The sequence below is a fragment of the Theropithecus gelada genome, chromosome 17 (assembly GCF_003255815.1).
Source record: "Theropithecus gelada isolate Dixy chromosome 17, Tgel_1.0, whole genome shotgun sequence".
In the NCBI taxonomy this organism is placed as follows: Eukaryota; Metazoa; Chordata; class Mammalia; order Primates; family Cercopithecidae; genus Theropithecus; species Theropithecus gelada.
This window is the reverse complement of record NC_037685.1, coordinates 8295946-8318110: the sequence shown is the minus strand read 5'-3', so window position 1 is coordinate 8318110 and position 22165 is coordinate 8295946. Positions and strand designations below refer to the sequence as shown.

The 22165-nt window shown below is 31.4% G+C and overlaps 1 long non-coding RNA gene across 1 annotated transcript in view; it reads right to left on the bottom strand.

Moving 5' to 3' along the window:
* Positions 1-22165, bottom strand: part of LOC112610617 — a 57563-nt gene that overhangs the window by 1588 nt on the left and 33810 nt on the right. The window contains exon 2 of the long non-coding RNA XR_003116445.1: positions 9167-9228. This is a non-coding gene — a long non-coding RNA (uncharacterized LOC112610617). The remainder of the gene's footprint in view (positions 1-9166; positions 9229-22165) is intronic.

Sequence of the window (22165 nt, the reverse complement as noted above, 5' to 3'; positions counted from 1 at the left end):
CTTTATTAATATTTTCATTTCCTTCCCCATTAAACTCCTTGCAATATTAGGATCTAAACATATTTTATGTCTAGTTTCAATGAATACAGACAATTTTACATCACTTCTTTCAGTATAATCTGTATGAAATCATGTAATATTTGCAAAACTTATTTGGCAAGGGATTTTATTAGAACAATGACACACAAACCAGCATAAAGCAGTGTTTATTTACAATATGTTATGTTATGTGATTTTTTTTAAATTTAAAATTAATTTCCTAAATGTCATGATATCCATTTAATGTGAATGCTGCTGGTTAGGTTAATTCATTTTTTTTCTTTAAACTTCTTAATATCTGAACTTTTTTCTATTCAGAACTCACCTTATTATCTATAGAATAACTCAAAAGTATGTTAGATAACTTTTTACACAATTTCCAATGCAGTTTTCATATTCAAGTTTTAAAACTGATTATTTAGTAACAACTTTTGATGTACTCTAAGTGTTTGAATGTCACACCCAGGCCCATCTGAATCGAAGATTAAAAAAAAAAAAAAATCTGAGGATCACAAGTTCAGAAACTTAGAACCATATTTAGAAATTGCAAAGTATCTTTATTTAGCCATGATTTCTGCTGCTTTCAGATCAGTAGATGAGTAATACTAGTATGCAACTGAAATTCTGTGCATGGGGTGTTCTGAAAACCACAACCTCTCACTTAGAGAAGGAATGGCTCATAATTTCTCAATCAGATGTTGCTACCAATTGTACTGACTGGCACACCATCTAAAAAAATAAATGCTTCTTTCCATTGCTACTCTCTATGATTATTATTGTTGTCTTTATATTATTATTATTTCTATTATTGTTGTTATCATTCATATATTTACAACCTGTGCCAATGGGACTCTGCTAGTACTGGTAGACACATGTTCATGATCTTCATGGAAACTGCAATACAGAGGAGAAATACATGCTAAAAACATTTGGGCTTGCAGGGTGCCCAGAAATCAATTGGCAGATATATAATAATGAAGAGATATTTGCCCACATTCAATACACATATATTTTAAAAGGTATACACATTCACAAAGGAGTCACTCTTCATTTTGATATACTTTGAAATACAGATAATTACCCATGGCGTATGCTGGCTGTAATGATTAATTTTGTAATTGCGATTATTAGCTCTCATGAAAACAACATCTCTCACAATGTCATAATAATAAGTCTTAAAGAAAATTTTTATTTAACCATTCTTCTCAATAAGTCTATGGTGCTGTTATATTAAACTATTTGACTTTTTTTTTTTTTAATACCATTGTCCTCCATTTCCCTTACTCTATCTTAGTATTTATTCATGTATTCATGTATTTAACAAATATTTTTGTGTGCCTACGTGTGACAGATCACTTTCTGGCAAAGGTAATATGGCTATGAACAAAATATATAAAAGCCCTAACTGTCAGAAAGTTTAACTGGGGCAAGACAAATAAAGAAAATGAACAAGATGCACGACACTCAAAATGTAATGTGGGTATAGGGGAGGAAGATCATACAAATGGAAATTAGATTCAAAAGGAATGGAGGTCAGGGGACTGATCTGTGAAAATGTGATATTCCTACAGAAATCTGAAGGAGGTGAGAGAGTGAACCTTGTAGATATTGGTATTGGTAGAAGGAAATTCTTGGGAGAAGGAACAGAGAGAGCAAAGGTATCACAGTTCATTGTTTCTCCAACAAGAACTTCAAAGTAATAAATATGTTCAAAGTAAAATATATAGCAATACAGCTTTATTTACATAAATTATAATCTGAAAAACCAAAGCAATTATCTAGATTATTAACACATTAATATCCCTATAGGTTCATTAGATGGGTATTCCTAAGTTACCCAGGAGAATGTAATACATTTTATTGTTACAGTCTGATCCCTAATATTTCATAAAGTTAGCAAATGTGTACAGAGAAACTTTGTTTTGCCAGTAATCCTTTTGGGCCTCCAAACTCTCAAGGTAAATAAGTCCCAGGTTTTGCTCCCCGAAGAGTCATTCTTGTAGGAGAGAGAGACACAAGTATAATTCATGGTAATATAATTTAAGTATCACTATGGAAATGTATACAGAATGCTACTGCAAGAGATGGATAGTTAATTTAGCTTAGGAAAGGATAGAAAGTGCTTCATAAAGAAAGATATGTTCTAGTGTGACCTTGTAAGAGGCTGGACATATTCAAGGCCAAGTAAAGGAGAGGTAAGAGAATTCATAAAGCAAACAAACAAGATAATTTAACATAATTGTCACATAACTCTTTTGAGGAAAGTAATTAAAGCTGCTTTATAGGAGTTGATTATTATGAGTTAGTGAGTGATCTTGTTTCCACATCAGCTAATGAAAACAGTCATTATAATAAATTATAAACTCTTATATTGACTGAGTGCTTTGTATGTGAAAGTGAGTTTCATCAATCCTCAGAGCAACTCTGTAAAATGGGCACATTTGTAACTCCATTTTGGAGAACAGAATATTTAAATCAAGTAATCATTCAAAGGTCAAGAGAGTACCTGGTTGAAGCAGGAATAAACTACTTGTTCTTTACTATGAGGTCAAATTCTTAAGCCTTGCAAACTATAAGCAGTGGGGAAGGCTCTGAAACTGACTCATTGAGCTGAAGAACATTACAGATGACTGTGTCCTATTCATTTTACAAACAAAGAAAATGGAGTAAAATGAATTGGCTCCTTCTCTCTATTTACAAATTCGAAAACAAAACTGGAAAACGACTCTAGTCTCTTTATTTGGTATTTCATATTTAGCAAGATTTTCTAAAATAGTATTTTGCCCATTTGGAACAGATCTCATCTCTTTCCTTCCTATCAGCACATTTTCAGAACATGTCTGTTTAGTAAATCCTGAATGATTTATTTTTGAAAAATAATATAGACCTGATTCAAGAAAATTTACCCCAAATTTCTATTTTTGAGACCTTGGATACATTTATCTCTTTGACAATGAGTTCTTCATTTTTATAAAATAAAAAGTTGAATTGAATGTAATATCTTATACCTCTCAAAATCAATGGTAAATGCTGCTACTTTTTATTCTTCTAATTGTGCCCTTGGGTATTGCTGAAATGTCAGTTATCATTGAAAATAATATTTTACATTTGTATAACTGAAAGAATCATTCAAATTTTAACATGTTCACTTTTTGAAAAATAAGGTATCTGAATATTTTATTTTAAAATTCCCTGTACAGTGGAGAAAGCAGATATTCAAAAGGTTAATTTTAACACACTCATTCAGTAAGAGTAAACAGAAATTCAACCACAGTTCTTCTGATTCAATGTCCATTAAATACACTGCTAAGTTCAGTGGTCTTTTGAATGAAGCACAGTTTTACAACCTATGATGTGACTAAATGAGAAATCAGAACCATGAAACATGAACAAAAATCGAAAAGAGCAGGATCTGCCATCAATTTGGGAAAGAAGTTAAAAGTAAAATAACTACTGTTGGAAGGTTTGGAAATTGCTTGGAAAAAATGGAATCCAACATTTCTTAATCAATCTTGGGATAGTTGGACACCTGATTTAAAAGGATGACTGATTGACTTCAGAATCTGGAAAGCTGTTGGTGAAATTTTGTCATTAGAGTGTTATTATTCCATTCAAGGTTATTAATTCAACCTTTAGTATAACTTTAATGCTTTCTCTTCATTTGTCAGTTATTAGCTTTTGCCCTAGGTTGGATTTTAATTACATTTACTTTCTTTGTAATTAGATGTGATTTGCTAGGTCATTTTGCCATTTCAAAAATCAGTTGATGAGACAGCTGATGTACTTAATGAAACTTATAGATGATTTTGTATGAAATGATTCTCGCATTGTTATTTCAGTTCAAAATATGTTATAGTTTCTTTCTTGTTATATTTAGGATTAAAAAAATCAATATGTGTGTCTACAAGAAAGAATGTATAGACTACAGCAATATTTTGACTGTAATAATGCCATTTTGCTAAGATAGTTTATTATGGTAAGAGTATTACCCCAGAGAAAATCTTTTCTGTCATTGCCACTCAATGCTATTGAGAAACCCTTTTAACCCAAAAAATTAGTGATAGGCAACTTAAGTCAAAGACAATACATACTTCGTCCTATAATTTTTTTCTTATAAAAGTTTTTGAATATTTATCCAGTTATGAGTTAAATCATTTGATACATATGTGCATAATGCATATGTACATATAAAACAGTGCTTAGGGATATACCCTTTAGTATTCTTATGACATTTTATGTGTGTATGTAAGTATGGATATATGTATGGCTGTTTGCAGCATACTAAAGTAAATGCCAGTGTAAAAATTAGTGGAATGTAGCATGAGAACTGAATTGCTTTGTCTAGTGTCACTAGCTACACAAGCATTAGAAAACATGGGATAAGATGGCATAGAGATGCTATGAGCCGGTGGTGCAGGCTCTTGAAGCAAAATATTTGAATTCAATTTCAAACTTTTGTACTTATATAAAATTGAATTGGCTGAAATTGTTCCCTTTGTCTTAGTTTCCTAATCTGCAAAATAGGGTTTATAAAATCTATCTATTTTATAGATTAGGAGATATTTTTATGAAACTAATACAACATGAATTTTGTTCATATGTAGATACATTGCTTATAATATTTCCTGAAAAAAATAATCACTTCTTGAATGCTATCTGTTACTGTTATTACTATCACATATCAACATTTTAAATTTTAATGTCAATTTTCCTCTTATATTACATGTATAAGTTATGAGCCAAGGTTGTTTGTTAAAATATCTGCAATCTGTAAAGCATTTTTTTCTGTTTGTCTCTGCCTCCTATCTCTAGTCTACTTTGGGATGGTCTTAGGGTACAACTGTAGCAATAATGACCTGGAGGTCAATGACACAGTTCCTGTCTCTCTTAATCTGTGAGAGGCACCAAAAGGAGGGAGAACTATCAAGATACAAGAATATGCCCTTTTGTATTGTTCAGTAGCAAAATTTTGTGAGGAGCACAATACGGAAATATGATCGTTCAGTTTATACTAGTAATTATTTAGATATCAAAGTAGATACTCTTTTTCAACAGTTCAGAATTAGTAAACTATGGTTCTAGGAGTTTGAGATGGATTCTCAGCAAGACTCGGTCCTCTGTTTTGTACCTGGATATTGATTCTCATAATGTCATTGATGGATATTAAAATAGTTTTTTTTTTTTTCTCCTTTTTGGCTTTGAGTCAGCTCTTCAAATGACCGTGAATTTATACTGAGCCAGAAGTGCTGAAGAAAGCTTCATTACTGGTGGATAAAGTGCAACACCATCATTCATTTTTTAATTTAGGCTCTGCTTAAAGTGTTGGAGGTTGTAATCAATTACATTAACACGTGATGCAATTTGACTCATTTGAGCAATTTTAATCAGGATTTCATCCTCATCATAGTGCTGAGACTGCTGTATTGAAAGAAAATAATGACCTTTTGATTGCAACAAGGGATGTTGTCTTTCATGATTTTGTTGGACCTTTTGGCAGCATTTGATGCAGTTAATCATGACATTTTATTGGCTGGTTTATAGATTTTGTTAGAATTTTCTCAAGTAAAATTAAAAACAATTCAAATATTACCTCTCAGTGATATATTTAAATGTTTGTTCAGTAAGGTTCTTTGAGCTCTACTGTAGGATTCTGTAAGAAAAGAGCTGCTTTCTTTTTTCTTCTTTCCTATTTATATTTTGTACAAATGCACTTTCTTATAAAAGAGTATTTTGGACTTTTATAACATCATAGAATGCTTTGGATAGTATTTAACATCTCTGGTTGAAAAATCAGTGAACTGTGTTTGCTGCTGAAATACCTTACGCTGGCTAATTGTATTCCTTTATTAGGTATGTCTAGTTATACATCTCTAGCTCCTAATTTGGTTTTTTAGAGGGAGAGTGAAATTATATAACATAGACATGCAGACACGCAGTAAATAGGAAACACGGTATTCTTCTCTAAGTCCAGATATTTTCAGAGGGGTCTCAGAGGTCACTGACCAAACTATCAATAAGGTAGCTCTTGACATCATGTAATACTTTGTTTACCTTGGATGTTTAACTGTATTGACATTATATTTGCACTTATGCAGAAAGCAGATGGAAGCCTCTTGATATTGTCTGGCTCAGAGGCACAGGGAAAATACTAATGTATTTCATCTTTTGTAATTTCATTCATGAGAAATTTGAAATTTAAATGAATATTAAAGGATCAACAGTTGTTAAATATAAATGTATGTTTCTGGAAGAAAATGGTTAGCAATAGGCCTACAGATGATTCCTTCAATTCAATGGAGGGGTGTCCACATGAAACAAAGAAGATAGCCTGGTCAAATATACTCATAAATAGTATAATGACGAACCTCTTGCAAAAATGTTACTGGTATTTGCTGGTGAAAAAGCCCTTATCTATAAAATGTTCTTCACATGTTGTACCTGTTTAATTGCTTAGTACAAGCATATGTAGAGCATAGGGATTTAAGAGCATGGCTCCCTGGTAAAGGTCCTGTATGTTATGTAAATATCAGAGTATAAAGTGGAGATGTATTACAACTAAAACAACTCTATTTTTATTTTAATCAGTGTAACTGCAAACATTGTTTAGAGACTTCATATGTTATTCTGTTCTAGAACATACTCTCATGTAACAAAAAATAAATGCCTCAAAACAAACAATAACAACAACAAAAACAACAACAAAACAACAAGTCAACCTCTGTGGCAGTCCCTGAACTTCTCTGCTTTGCTTGTACATTGTGACCATTTCTATGGCTCAGATTTTTCATAAATCTCAAGTTCTGAGTGAGTCTAATTTGACAATGCAGTTCTTCTTTTTATTGCAGTTTCTCAGAGGATTGCTAAAGAAATTTTGTTTTTACTTATTTTTTATGTCTTTTTGGAAATCATACAGTATGTATTCCTTAAGATAATGAAATTAAATACTAAATATGATTCACATCATGGATAATTATTTTAAATTGTATTTTAAATGAATTTGGAATTTTGTGTGAATAAGGATCCTTATATAAGTGGTCCTTTTTATTATAGTAGCAATATTATTAAACTACTAATTATATTAATATATTATAGCTAAGCATTAATTTATCTTTTGATAATATTTCTGAATATGTCCCTAGGGATTTATAATTTTCAGAATATATTTTTTCATTATATTTATTCGGAACAATTTCTTACTAAAAGTAATTTCTTTTAATTTATTATTTACAGTATTCTGTTGCCCAAACATTAACACTTTATTCCTTGGTTGTCTGGCTCTTCAACTCCCTAAGCCTGCATATTGTTTGAATCAACCTACTGCTTTTCCCAATCTTACTTCTGAATTTAATGAGACAAAACTATGTGACAATGAGCTCTAAATTCACAAACATTTTCAATTTTATACAGCAATTCTTCAATATCCTTTAATCAAAGCCCTCCTTGATTCTCAGAGCCTGCAGTTCACAGACTACAGTTACACAGCAGATATCCTTATTACAAACAAATAGCTTTAATAAGATATAAACTCCATCAATATTTTACTCTTTCAAACTAGAAAATTATCTGCATTGTAATACCACCTTCCCCTTAACCTTCTATCTGAAATGAAGGTGTTTTTGTTTTCCTGAAGTATAATTTCTCCATTTTTAAAAATCTGAAACACATACTTTCTTCCCAATGGGAGTCTAGTTCCATCAGTTGTCTTGTTTTCAGCTTCATTGTCATTCTTTCCCTGTCTAATTATTCTTGCCCATACCTCTCTATTTTAAATGCAGTAGAACTAAGAAATAAACATAAGTACTGTGTGCATCTTGTGTAGCTACTGAAGTATTTCTCTTTTCCTCCAAATCATACAAGTTCTTAAAAGAGTAGCCTATGGTTTATAATCTCCAATCTTATATTTATTTATTTAGTACCTTGCCTATTACCCAGCCAGCACTGTTCTTCCTGGCATTACCAAGGATATTTCAGTTACCAATTTCAATCGTTGTGGTGGTGGTGGTAGTTCCTGTTGTTGCTTTGTATTACCTCATTTTTCTGAAGCATTTACTATTGGTGACCATCCATGTTTTATCTAGTTTATCTGATAAAATGGTCTCCTCTAACTTCTCTGTATGTTTATTGATTGTGTTCTTTCTTAGATACTCACATCAGTTTGACTACTGAAACTTTAGTGCTTTCCAGGTTCTTTCATTGACCTACTCAATTCACTTATTTCCTTTGTTATTTTAAGAAGATTCATGGCTTTTTGCCAGTCCTAAATGTTGATAACTTCAAATCTCTCTCTTCTCCTACTGCTGTCTTCTGAAATGCAGACCAAAACTTGTAATAACATGCAGGCTATCTACACTTTGATTTGTTTAACTTATCCAAAACTTTATTCATAAGTTGTTACTGTCCTCAAAACGTGCACGTGAAGGTACCATCTTTAATCCACTCCCTTATATAAGCAGAACACCAGAAGTAATCTAGGGAGAGGTTTCCATTATAGCATGTCCCAAATTCGTTGCGGGTATTGTTCATCTCTGCCCTCTTGTCAGATGATTCTCTCTCATAAAATGTAAGTTTATCTGTATACTCCAAAGTCTTGTAAAATATTACCATTTTGTTTGTGTTTTATGGTGTAAAAAATGCTTAGATTCTTCTTATTTCCTCATATATGATATCTTAACAAGTCATTCGTTTTGGTCACATTGATATATTAAAGACCTCTCAAAACTGCTTCATATTTCCTATTACTTCCACCCCCAATTCTTTTGTTAAGAGCTTTTTCATATCAACCCTGGATTATGGCCAGAGCCATTTAATTAGCCTTCATGAATCGAATGTACCTTCAAACTCAATCCAATCTCTATAGTGCTGCCAGAGAGCTCTTCAAAACCTAGCATTCAATTTCTTTGTTTAAAAATATCTCAAAATCATTATCCACTTTTAAAAGAGCAAATCAGTAAGCCACATAAGAAACACCTTCATATTGCAGCAGCTGGCTGTACTGGCAGTCTGGTCCTTTTACCCAAATATTCTAATGGTTCATAACACTTTCCTTCAAGAAAACCTTCACTGATTTTCCTAAGTTGGGAGACGCATCACAGTGTTTTTCTATAATCCTAATTACAATGATATTTACCCCATAATGTTTCAGTTTGTTCATGATCCAATTAGGCCATGGTCCTTTCAAAAACTGTGAATCTGTATGAATTAATAAATATATCAGCATTAAAATGATCCTGTATTTATGAGTTAGTAATAGAAAGGCCTAAATATATAGACCACTTGTTTTAGAATGTCATTTTCTTTTCTGTCACTTGACTATAGTAGCTGGCATATCAATTTATTCTCTTTCAAGTAACGCCAGTAAACACTCATCTCTAGCATTTGAATTTTGTTTCTGTGTTTTTGCTTTAGAAACCACTATAGAAACCACCAAATTTCTAAGCAAAGAGAAACATAGTTTTGGAAGTAAAATTTGAGCATAGACTTTGCACGTGAAACTCGAGATGAATCATTTTAATTTAATTTAATTATGTATACTTTGTGGGGTAAAATGTCTTGTTTTGATCTATATCTATCTATCTATATATATGAAGATTCAATCGAGCTAATTAACATATCCATCACCTCATCAACTTAACTATTTTTATAGTCACATCATTAAAAATATTATTTTAGCAAATTTGAAAGATACAATACATTAGTATTAACTGTGGTCACCATGCAGTGCAATAGATCACTAAAATTTATTTTTTCAGTCTAACTGAAACTATGTATCTTGTGATTAATATCTCCCTTATCCCTAACACTTTTCAGGCCTTCCTCCCAAACCCAGACTGTCTTCCTACTCCCTTTCCAAGAGATAAACCATTTCAGATTCCACATATAAGGTAAGATCATGCATTATTTGTCTTTCTGTGCCTGGCTTATTTTACTTAGCATGATGTCCTCACATTCCAGCCATGTTGTCATTAATGATAACATTTCTTATTTTTTAAGGAGAGATGAGTTTTTGTTAGAATGAGTAAAATCAATTGAGGCCATGTCTCAGGGGAGGAAGAAGATCAGCATGGCATGGAAAAATTTAAAGTCTCAGCAGAAATAAAGAAGAAATATGTTTCACATAGGAGGAACAGAGTATAGAATATATACAGAAACAGGAATTAAAATATGATTTATTAAAAATATTTCCTAAACCCGTATGTTAATAATCTTTCATCTTTCAGTTACAGTTCATCTTGAAGAATATGTACTTACCTACATCTTCTCATTTAATTATAAAATAATATTATTTGCTATTTCTCACATGATAACAAAATTAAGTCTTTTAAAATTTAGTTGATTATTTTTGTTATTAAAAACAGCAATTGCTCACTATAGGAAATTGAGAAAAAATAAACAAGAACTGTATTTTTTTTCAACTTTCCTAAATAATTTTTGACATTGATAGTTTAAATGTTTTAGAGTTCATTTGAGCCTCTACTGAAGCTCTCTGCTTAATTTTATAATCAGCAAATCTCAAGATATAAAAACTTGGTAGAAAAAGAGACTAATTTTATTAACATTTATATGATACATAAGTTATATAACTCATTTTATTTTGGAAATTGTGAATAAGAGTATGCTGACGTAAATATCTCAAGGCTTTAAATGATTTACCATTGTGAAGTTATTGACGATTAAAATTATGATCATAAAATTTACTAATATTTTAATGTACTCTAATTATATGCTAACACCTTGGAGAAATAAGACTATACACAATATAAATAACCTCAAGCAAAATTTAAATCAGAATTTTTTTCATTTCAATTTGAAATAAAATTCTATTAATCCTAAAGGAAAAAAATCCTAAAATTCTATTAATCCTACCTTTTGTCTATTTGAGATTAAGAAAAAAATCCTAATTAAGACAGTATTTATCATATAAACAGTTGTTCAGGCTTAATAATAATAATTTATCAGTAGCCTTATGAAATTTTAACAACTTGGTTCTCTAAATCTATATCGCTATTTATAATCCATCAAGAGAGTTTTAATGTTCAGACTCCCATCATGTGTTTCTTCCTTTATTGTTACATTTTTTTCTTTGCCAGCTTCTTTTCCTGAATGATAGACTCATATATGAAGCTCCAACTGGATTTTAAAGAGACCAGATAAGGAGTATAATTAGTAAAAGTAATAATCAATGAAATGATAAAGCAGAAAAAAATGAAACACAGGAAAGCTAATTCCGAAGGGTCTACTTTTTCTGCAAGCAAAAAAATAGCCAAGTACCATATCTTGGCATTGACAGATTAATCAACAGTTTATAATATATTATACTCTCTTTTTAGGATAATCTCCCTCTGCTCCAGCAAAAATAAAATATTCACTCTCTTCTTAATTCCCATGGGATAAGAAACATACAATTCTTGCCACATGATCATTTTTTTCTTATTGTTTTTTTCCTCTAATGCATTTAGTCTTATAGAAGCCCATCTTTCCCATTGCATTTTTTCTAATAATATCAATTTATTTTTTCCAATTGCAAGGCAACAGCTTCCCAGGGTCAGTCTATTGTCCCACCATATTCTACTTTTTATTGTCAGTTTATTTTAATGCACTTTATTAAATCCCACTTGCTGATAGATACAAAATATACCTTATGTATTTGGTAACTAAGAGATTAAGATTCTCCTATTACATACACTAAATACCAAGAAAAACTATATTGTCATTCATGGAAAAGGTATATGTAGTTAACAACAATTTTATGATCTGGATGTAATTTACTTACTGTATAATAGTGTAATTATTTCTGTTTATATTTGTAATTTGCACTTTTACATGGAATCAAATATTATTTTACCAAGGATATAGCCATAAATAAGATTTATAATGTAGTTAACAATGACTCATATTAGTCAGATATACAATAATGCCTATGAAGCTATTCTGGAAACATGTTTTAATTTAAATTGAAAGCAAAAAATGTGGCTAGCTCCTAGAATAAGCATCCCCTAATTAACACCTTGAATAGGTAAAATTGTACTGAGATGATGACCAATAAACTGTCACAGAAATGCCTATTGGCAGAAGACACTCAAAAAAGAACTAATTCATACTTTCACCTTAAGAAGTGTAATAGTGTATATTTTTTTAAAAAGGTTTTGCTACACAAAACAACCTTATGCTTTATTGAGGATTTGATGAGATACTTTGTAACAGTATCTCATAATCATATGTTTATGATAGATTAAGAGAGCTTAAGTAAATGTATAAGGTGAGCATGCCGTCATTGAAATACAATTTTCTGAAAAACTGTATGGAATGTTTATATTATTACTATTATTTATATTTAATCATTTAAACAATTTATTTTAATTTCAGCATACTCAATATTTTAAAAGAAATTTTTAAAGAAAATTTACGGAAACAGATGTTATTATTTCAAGAAGATAGTGTATTTAGTACTTTCATAAAAATAGCTAGTTTAGTAGAAAATATTTCTAGTAAGATCAAGATTAAAAGTTTTATACAGAGATGTTCACTTCGTTTGAATGTATTTTATAGTCACAAAATATCCCATTATGTGTCTTATTCCATAGGCAGCTATGATAAGACAGACATTTTGCTGAAGTTCTATTGCTAGGACTGAGCAAAGAACTTAAAATCTGTGCCTACAAACAGGCTGACAATATTGCAATTTTGATATATTAGCTGCTCTTTAAATTATATCACTAATACATATTTTTAAGACCAATATGATAATACATCATTTTTAGTGAATTATATTCTATAGAAAATTTTCACATTTTAACTGTTGTGTTTCATGTATGATGAATGCAAAAGTACTAAGGAAATATATATCAATGTATAACTACTTTTTAAAAGGAAAAGCAATAAACATACACACAGAGTAATATTGGTAAAATTATCTTGAAGACTTACTTTTAGAGTCAACTCATGAAATAGAAATTTTCATTTGCTGTTCAAAATTATAATAATGTTGAGATCCCAAAGTACAATTTATCTAGAAAGATTGCCTCTCACTCAGCTGCATAGATCAATAAAAGCTCAATGTTATTTTTTAATTATATATTATACATACCTCAGATACATATGTTAAATAATGTTATTGAGTAAGCTAAGAGATAGTATATAAACAATAGAAGATAAGTATGCATCTATACTATTCACATTAATAGGACTTTCTGCCATCACAGAATTCCCCAGAAGATGTCAATGCAAGGCTGTAAGATATTACATTCCAAACAGAAAACTGAACTAAATCAATGAAAGTCACTGGGGACATCATGAGTATAGCTACAATGTCAACACCAAGTGACAAGATGCCAGTAAATTTGTTTGGAGAAAATTTGTTAGGTAAAACAAAATAATTTTAAAAGATAGTTACATATTAAAGATATACTTTTAAAAGTAACATCATTATACAACTGAAAAATGTACTGTATATGAAGGTCTTTTAAAATATAATTTTTCTTTTAAATATACTAGTGACAAAAATCATCCAAATAAGAGAAATACTGGGAAAATTATTTGAGAAATAGGGAGCTGAAAATTTTTACTTTTAAGATTAAATATTATATCACTTCAAATTTCCTTTTGATCATCTGTGTGTCTGTGTGTGTGTATTTAAAAGACACAAAAGCTCCATTTTATGAGAGAGAAGGAGAGAGACAGAGAGAGAGAGATGGTTGCACAACATGACAATTTATACAGCCATCCAGTGACCACACAGGGCCATTTCTACAAATCCTTCTCTACAGGGAGAACTTTATATCTGTTCAGTACTTGTTCTCCCTTGTCTTTCTAAAATCTTTTCTAGACCTTACTAACCTATCTACTGCACCACAACTTAATTGTGACAGAAAGAATGGAAGTCTGTATTTTTTTCTGTAAGAAAAAACATGTTATAAATTTAGTAGCCAATGACAAGTTTATAACTAGATGATATCCTAATATATAAACAAAACTGAAAAAAAGGAAAAATTCACACGTCTCTTAGCTATGCACTTTAGAAAAACCTCCAAAGAAGCATATAAATACATCTCCAAATAAAACCAAGAATAGACATATATCTGGAAGACAGCCAGTAGTAATAAAGCTTCTCAAATAGAACTCCAGTGCATGTCACATTTGAGAAATGAGACCATGCAATGTGTTGCTTACAGTCCTTTATAAATAGTTTAGTTTACGTGTTGTGTGTGCATGTGTGTAACAAAAGATCATTTTAATTTTTGTTAGTGAAATAGAAATTTTACCCAATAATTTATATTTTAGTTATGTTTCTGGTTATGTGTGAGGTTGAACTTACATTTCTGAGTTATACATATCATAGAACTGCCAAAATGTTTTCACATGATTAAAAGCAAATGGTGATCATTCAAAAATCGTTCTCATCGCAGCTTGTACTAAATGTGAACACATACTGCTGAAACTAAAATCAACACAAGAAGACATTTGGTCAGTGCGGAATATGTAAATATTTTGGTAACTGAATTCTTAATAATCTTAGCAAAACTATAAAATTACAAAATATAAAGAATCATACTTGGAAAGAAAAGTTGAGTTTACACTGGGAAAATTTCTTCAAAACCTGCATGCTTTTCAATTTCTCATTTATTTCAGTGTTACTCCGGACATTGGTTAACAGTTTAATTCTATAGATCTACAAGATTTGCTAGATCTTCAGAACTTCAACAATATCTGGTACAAACTGAACAACACGAATACATACTTATTGAATGGAGTATGTAATAGTTAACCATAATTAATCTTCAGATACTTTTGAAGATTTTATTAGATTTTTCTTACCTTTGTATAATAAAAATTATGATATAATGTATTGATTTTAATGATCATCACAGTACGTATTTTATTCTTTTTTCATATTTTATTTTGGGAACAATTACCTTATTTGATAAAAATTTGATATTCCCTGTAACACGTGGTGTTATTTGAGGTAATGATGAACATTTAGAAGTTGAGTTTTAGAATCTAGCATCCTTGCCTCTATGTATATCTTTCAACTTCTGAGATAACCTGAGCTTCTAAACTTTTTCATTTTAAGAAATGACTTCTTGGTATCAAATGTATGTGATGACAAACACATTGATTTAAGGTTTTTGAACACTATGGTTTGCAAAGCTAGATAATGTTGACAATATAAAAACTGCAATAAAACCTTGTCAATAGACAAACTCCAATAAAACATTGTTTAGTTGGCAATCATTCTCAGTGAAAAACATATTCATAAAATACAATGAAATACTTTCACAACTAACAATGAAATAACTATATATTCTCAAAGCAGTTCACAGTATTGATATTTATTACTGTCATGCACCACTCAGTAGGAATATGTTCTGAGAAATACATCATTAGGGAAATCTGTTCTTGTGTGAACACCATTGAGTGTACTTAAGTGGTATAACCTACTACACACCCAGGCTATATGGTATAACCTATTGCTCCTAGGCTACATACCCATATAGCATGTTACCGTACTGAATGCTGTAGGAAATTGTAACACAATTATAAATATTTATATGCATAAATATATCTAAAGATAGAAAAGTGACAGTAAAATTTTGGTATAGAAGATAAAAATTCGCACACCTAAATAGGACAGTTACTGAATGAAGGTTACAACATTGGCAGTTGTTCTGGATAAGTCAGTGAATGAGTGAATGTGGAGGTCTAGGAGATAGCCGTACATTACCATATTCTTTATAAAGACTGTACACTTAGACTATGCTAAATTCATAAGACATTTTTCAAGTTATTTATTTTTAATAATATTAGCTTACTGTAAGTTTTCCACTTAATAAGTTTTTCCCTATGTAAATCTTTTTACTTTTCTGTAATAACATTTAACTTGAAACAAAAACACATTTACAGATGTAAAAAATATTTTCTCTATATTCTATCCTATAAGCTTTTATTCTTGCTGTTTTTCCTTTTTTTTTACATTTTAAAAATTTTGTTAAAAATGAAGGCACAAATGCACGCATTAGCCTAGGCCTACACAGGGTCAGAATCATCAAGATATCACTAAGCAACAGGAATTTTTCAGCTTCACTAAAATCTTATGGGACCACCATTGTAAATGAGGTCTGTCATTAATCAAAACATTATTATTGCAGTTCCTGATTGTATTTCAAATGTATTATGATTTGTTATCACTAAATCCTTACCTATAGAAAGTCACCCAAAATAGAATTAAAACTGACAAAGATCAAGTTAACAACAAAAAGCAAAAGTAATAGAATATCAATGCCTGTGTAGTAGTTTACTTATGAGAGAGTATGTTTGCTATCATGGCCAATTTTCCCCATATTCTTTGCCTTCATCTTGTTATTGAGCAGATTTTGGTATCAAATACACATTTGTTAATATCATACCTGCTCACATAAAATAATTTTAGGCAATTTATTTTAACAATTATATAAAATCACCAAACATACTAAAAAAAAAAAGCCAATTGTTGATTGAAGCTCTATTTTGTGTCAAGTGATGTATACATATTTTTAAATTTAATTAGCAAAATAGAATAAAACAAGGAAGAGAAAACTTTGTGATACACACATTCTTCCATTTTATAGAAAAAGGAAATGGATCACACTTGGTTAAGTAAATTGCTCAATTGTAAAGTGCATTCAAATTCAGTTCTACAATGTAAAATTCCATGCTTTATAAATATATACTAGTCTATCCATAATATATTGTCAAAAATTAGATACTAAAGACATAAGAGGAAGAAGAAATCCTGCAGAGGACTCATTTTATTAATAATAAAATCCAAAATTTAGTTCTGAACATCTGAGGACCTAAAACTATTATCTACCAAAATTGTTTGCGTAGCTGTTACTTTCTATATTCTTTAGGTTAAGATATGTCTTCTGGAGCATTCATTTTCTTCACATAAACTTTTGATAAGAGCAGCTTAGTGCACAAAACATTTTAAATCTTTGGCAAAATATATACGAGAAGTATTTTCTTGATTTTACTTCAAAAAGATCTGCATCTTCTGAATGCCAAGTGTATGTGCAGACAATACTAGTGATGCTTTATTGAAAAGGTGAGTGCATTTGAACTCTATTCTGGTCTTAAAGGGAAATGGAGGGTGTCAGATATACACATGCTTAGGAATATTAACAATATGAATCTGACCTCTTCTTGTCAAGGAGGGGTCAAATAAGCTAAAGTATCCAAATGGGTGATAGGTTAACATACTGTGTCATGGGCCTTATTCTGGAATCTCTCAAGGGCTGTACTGTGATGGTGCTCTAGTATATTTCTTTCTCTATTTGATGTTAAAGGGATCAGAAATAGAGTTTCAAAGAGCAACATGAAAGTGATATAAGGTGTTCAATCCAAAGCTTATGAAAGATGATTTTATGAAGAAAATCAAAGGTGCTCTATTTGCGACCAAGGCTATTTCAAAACTATTGAAAGTATTTCTCTGGAATCAGAAGATATATATATGTAATCTGCTATAATGAATAATAGTTACAGGTGAAATCTAATTAAATACAATATCATTGCAATGAAAACATGTAAAATATAAAAAACTTCACAGGTACATAGTGTTTCACACTTTGTAAACACTTTTCTGTACAAGATCTAATGCAAAATAAAAATCACTTACAAAACTTAAAAATAATAACATTGCTGAAAGATGGGGGAAAGTTTTAAACTTTTAGGTTGATTGATGCCTACGTTTTTAAAACCTCCTCACAGACAGTATTTTTTAGATTTAGAATGTATGACTTGTCTGAAATCATAGGGAGCAAAAGTGTCACTCTTTAAAATCGGAGTCACCAGTTTCAATCTGTAATACCTACTGTTGCTAATCATAACAGGAACCACACTGTGTATGTTTAAATGCCTTTATAAAAAGCATATATTCATGAATCCAATATTTGTAATAGACTTTTCAGGTAGATATTACTAGTATCATAACTTTATGTTAAGTATGCTAAAGGTCAAAGAAGTTTAACACCCCTATGCAATACTGTTTGCCAAAATCAGCCCTGAAATCCAGGTCTTTTAATTTGAGATTACATGTTTTTCATACTATGCTGGATTGCTAGACTGTACTTCATACTCAAATCACTCCATTAATTTCAGCACAGTATAGGAAATTTATAGGTTCTTTGAAGTTTCCTGTATTACATTTGATAGAAATAATACACAGAAATTAAGAATTCCAAAGTTACACAGAACTCTTTTTGTAATAAAGTGTGTTTTTAAAATGAGCAAACAGACTTTTGCTTTCTTTATCCATTTACCACAAAAAATCTTCAATACTAACCTTCCTTCATTGTCCTCATTTTCACATATTCCACAAGCCATTGTCATCTGTCTCTCCTTTTATTAATCTACCGAAAGAGTGCCTATGTAAGTCACTAAAAACTTATTAATTGCCAAATATAATAACCTTCTCTCAGTTTTTACCTGAGTGACTTCTCTGAATCGTTTTCAATGTCATTCACGTCATTCACAATCTTCTATTGAAAATTCTATTTTTGATGTTGACTCAGCCTTTCCTTTTTAATTTTTGGAAGAATGTTTTTCAAACTTGTTAGATGGATCCTCTTATTCTGTATCTCCAATCTGCCTACAGGGCTGAAGTCATACCTTCATTGACTTAATGGATGTTTCTCTGAGATTTTACTCAGGAAACTAAAATCTTTCCAAAATCCAACTCACAGTCTACTCACAGAGTCAGGATTTACTTCTGATTCTGCAAGTAAATTAAAGACAATACTGCCTGTAGATCTCTCTACTCTCTGACTTATTTATCGCTACACTCATCCTCATCCACTCTGTTCCATCTAAATAAAAACTTTTTATTTACCTTTCCCACTAGCTGGAATGCTCTTCCCCAGGTTTATGCATGACTCTCTCTCTCAACTTCAAGTCCTCACTTTTAAAATTCCTAGTATTCTTTTGTCTCCATCTCCTTTCTTGCCTAATTTTCTTCACAGACCTTATCATCATTATATATTTTTTGCATATCTGTTTAACGCCTGTCTCCTCTACCAAAAATGAAGTACCTTCTGATCAAGGGTTGTTATCGGTTTTCTTCGTTGCTCTAGCCATCTGATATGACTTGCCCATGTCCACACCCAAATCTCATCTTGAATTGTGGTTCCCATAATCCCCACATGTTGTGGGAGAGACCAGGTGGAGATAATTGAATCATGGGGCGGTTTCCCCCATCCTGTTCTCTTGAGAGTGAGTGAGTTCTCATGAGACCTGATGGTTTTATAAGGGGCTTTGAACTCCTTTTGCTCTGCACTTCTTCCTTCTGGCACCATGTAAGATGTGTCTTTGCTCTTCCTTCATCTTCCACCATGATTGTGAGGACTCCCCAGCCATGTGGAACTGAGTCCACTAAACCTCTTTTTCTTTATAAATTACCCAGTGTCAGGTATGTCTTTATTAGTAACATGAGGACAGACTAATACACCATCTATAGCACTTTGCTTGGTAAATTCAACTCATTGTTGAATAAATTGGTGAAAGAATATTTCACTCCTTTCTTTTTTGTACTTTCCACATAAAAATAAATATTATTTGTGTCATATTATTTTGCAATATAACTTAATTGAGGCCCACAGCATCGTATTTTGCTCTTTGTCAGTGTCCCTGTCTAAGTGGTATTAGTGACTCTTTGCTCTTTTTTCTCAGATCTAGTATCACAGAAACATGAGCGGCATATTTCTCAAATGCAGATTTGATCCTTTTAATCTCTCATAATAAAAGCATTTACCAAAGGACAAAGTTCAAATCTGTTTTCATTTTACAACAAGTTCTTCACAGTCTTAGCCTAATACACAGTTCCAACTCCTCACATTCTCCAGAATTATTTCCACATTGTAACTACACAAAAATAATTATTGTAACCTGATCATAGTCTTTTTTCACATGTGTCTGAGAGCTTTTCTTTAGAGCAAAGGTAACTATCCTTCTGCTATCCAACTGGAAAATGCCCTCTCAAGCTTTCAAAACATCTTTTATATGATATCTTCTCTGACCTCTTCAGGAATAATTATCACACATTATGCTGTTCTAAAATATCCATTCTTCCTGGAATTATTAGCATCATAATATTGTGCTCATGTAATTCCCTGATGAAGCTATAACATTAATGAGAGACATTCAGGTGTTTATAGAAGGAGAACAAGTTGAGAGTTGCAAAAAGGTAAAAATGACATATATTATGTAGATAGAGAAACCAGAAAAACCTGGAAGAAGACAAAGTATAGAAAATGAAAACAAGTATGTGATAGGAAGTATACTTGTCAGCATGTAACAATATGCTTCTGAGGTCTGGACAGACAGCAGAATGAGGGCAAAGACAAAAATGAATAATTGCAAGGTTTAGTTTGTATTAACAATTTAATAAAAAGCTTTGGATCGTTATGCTTTTCTAGGACCTATGCTAAATTTCAGTGCTACAAAGAATAGTAAGAAAGACAAGCATTCTTCCCTGAGGCCGCCCAGTTGGCAGGAAAGTGGCTCCTAATTGGGAGATCAGTAAGTTTAAGTAGGGTCCCAGCAACAGGGCAAGGTAAGGAAGCAAAATTCTAGCATACCAGTAAGGGAAAGGTTAGAACATCTTTTGTAGGAGTCTGGGGTAAAAGGAGGTTATCAAGCATAGAATTCATTAAATAGTGTCAAGTTAGAATCCCCAGTCAATAGCTGAGATACATTAGGGGTAGAATCCGGGAGCAAAGTGTGAGCTCAGTCACTAAAATTGGACTGCTAGGTTCAATTCTGACTAATAGCAAGAGTGATATCATAAGGAGCAACAGAATATGAGCCTTTAGCTAGTTAAATGCCTTCTAATTCACCTCTGGATTACTTCTAAGAACAAACACGCTGCAGGGAGTTATCAAGGGCTCCCATAATGAAGATAAGATGAATGAAAATGTCAGGAAGAAGTACAATCCTATTTCATTTCCCCTTTAGGCTGTGACGTCCTCTATGTTAGAAACAATGTTTTATTTACCTTTATATCAGGATTTAGAATAACTGGGAGTACCTATTAAGTACACAACAAGTATCTATTGCAGTGATTAAACAGAATTATACCTTCAGTTACTGTGTTTTGTTTAATTTTACCATAGGGACATGGTGATGTGCTATCAAACATTACAATAGAGGCTACAAACACACAGAGTATATCAAAGTAAGAAATGGAAAAAGAAAACACTTAAACCATGTATTCATTTTTCTTGATCTTCTGTGATATATCCTAAACGTAAATTTTTGACTACATAATTGCATGATGACAAACTTTTCATGTGATAGGAGAAAAAAATGAGAGATGGAGATAAAAGATAAATCTGAAAATAATATAGGAAATAAATTCATATATCCTACTTTGATCATATGAATTATTTTGAAATCTATGTTTTAGATGTAAAAAGGGAAAAATGTGATGACATTTGTCTAATTAACAGGTCGTGCATACGATAATGCATATGGTGAGTGATAAGGACAATATATTTTGGGGTACTGTGATTATGGCAACACACTGAAATTTGACTGCTAAAATTATTTTCAACAAAATTTGGACTATAAAGGGGATTTTATTGTTTATAAAAAGTTATCTGCTGAGCATGGTGGTTTATGTCTGTAATCCTAGCACTTTGGGAGGCCGAGGTGGGCTTATCACTTGAGGCCAGGAGTTTGAGAACAGCCTGGCCAACATGATGAAACTCCGTCTCTATTAAAAAGAACAAACATTAGCCCAGTGTTGTGGCATCCTCCTGTAATCCCAGCTACTTGAGAGGCTGAAACAGGAGAACGCTTGAACCCAGGAGGCAGAGGTTGCAGTGAGCTGAGATCATGCCACAGCACTCCAGCATGGGCGACAGAGGGAGATTGTTTCAAAAAATAATAATAAAATAAAATAAAAAATAAAATAAATAAAATAAAATAAAATTCCCTGTCTCTAAGTAGGTGAGTTTCCACAGTCCAAATTTTAAATACTAATAATGCATTTAAAAAAATCATTCTGTTTCAGAGATAAATGTGCACTTTTACTCCCCACTATATAGAAGTAGATTTTCTCTGTACTGGTTTTTTTTCCTGTATTATTTATCTTTATCTG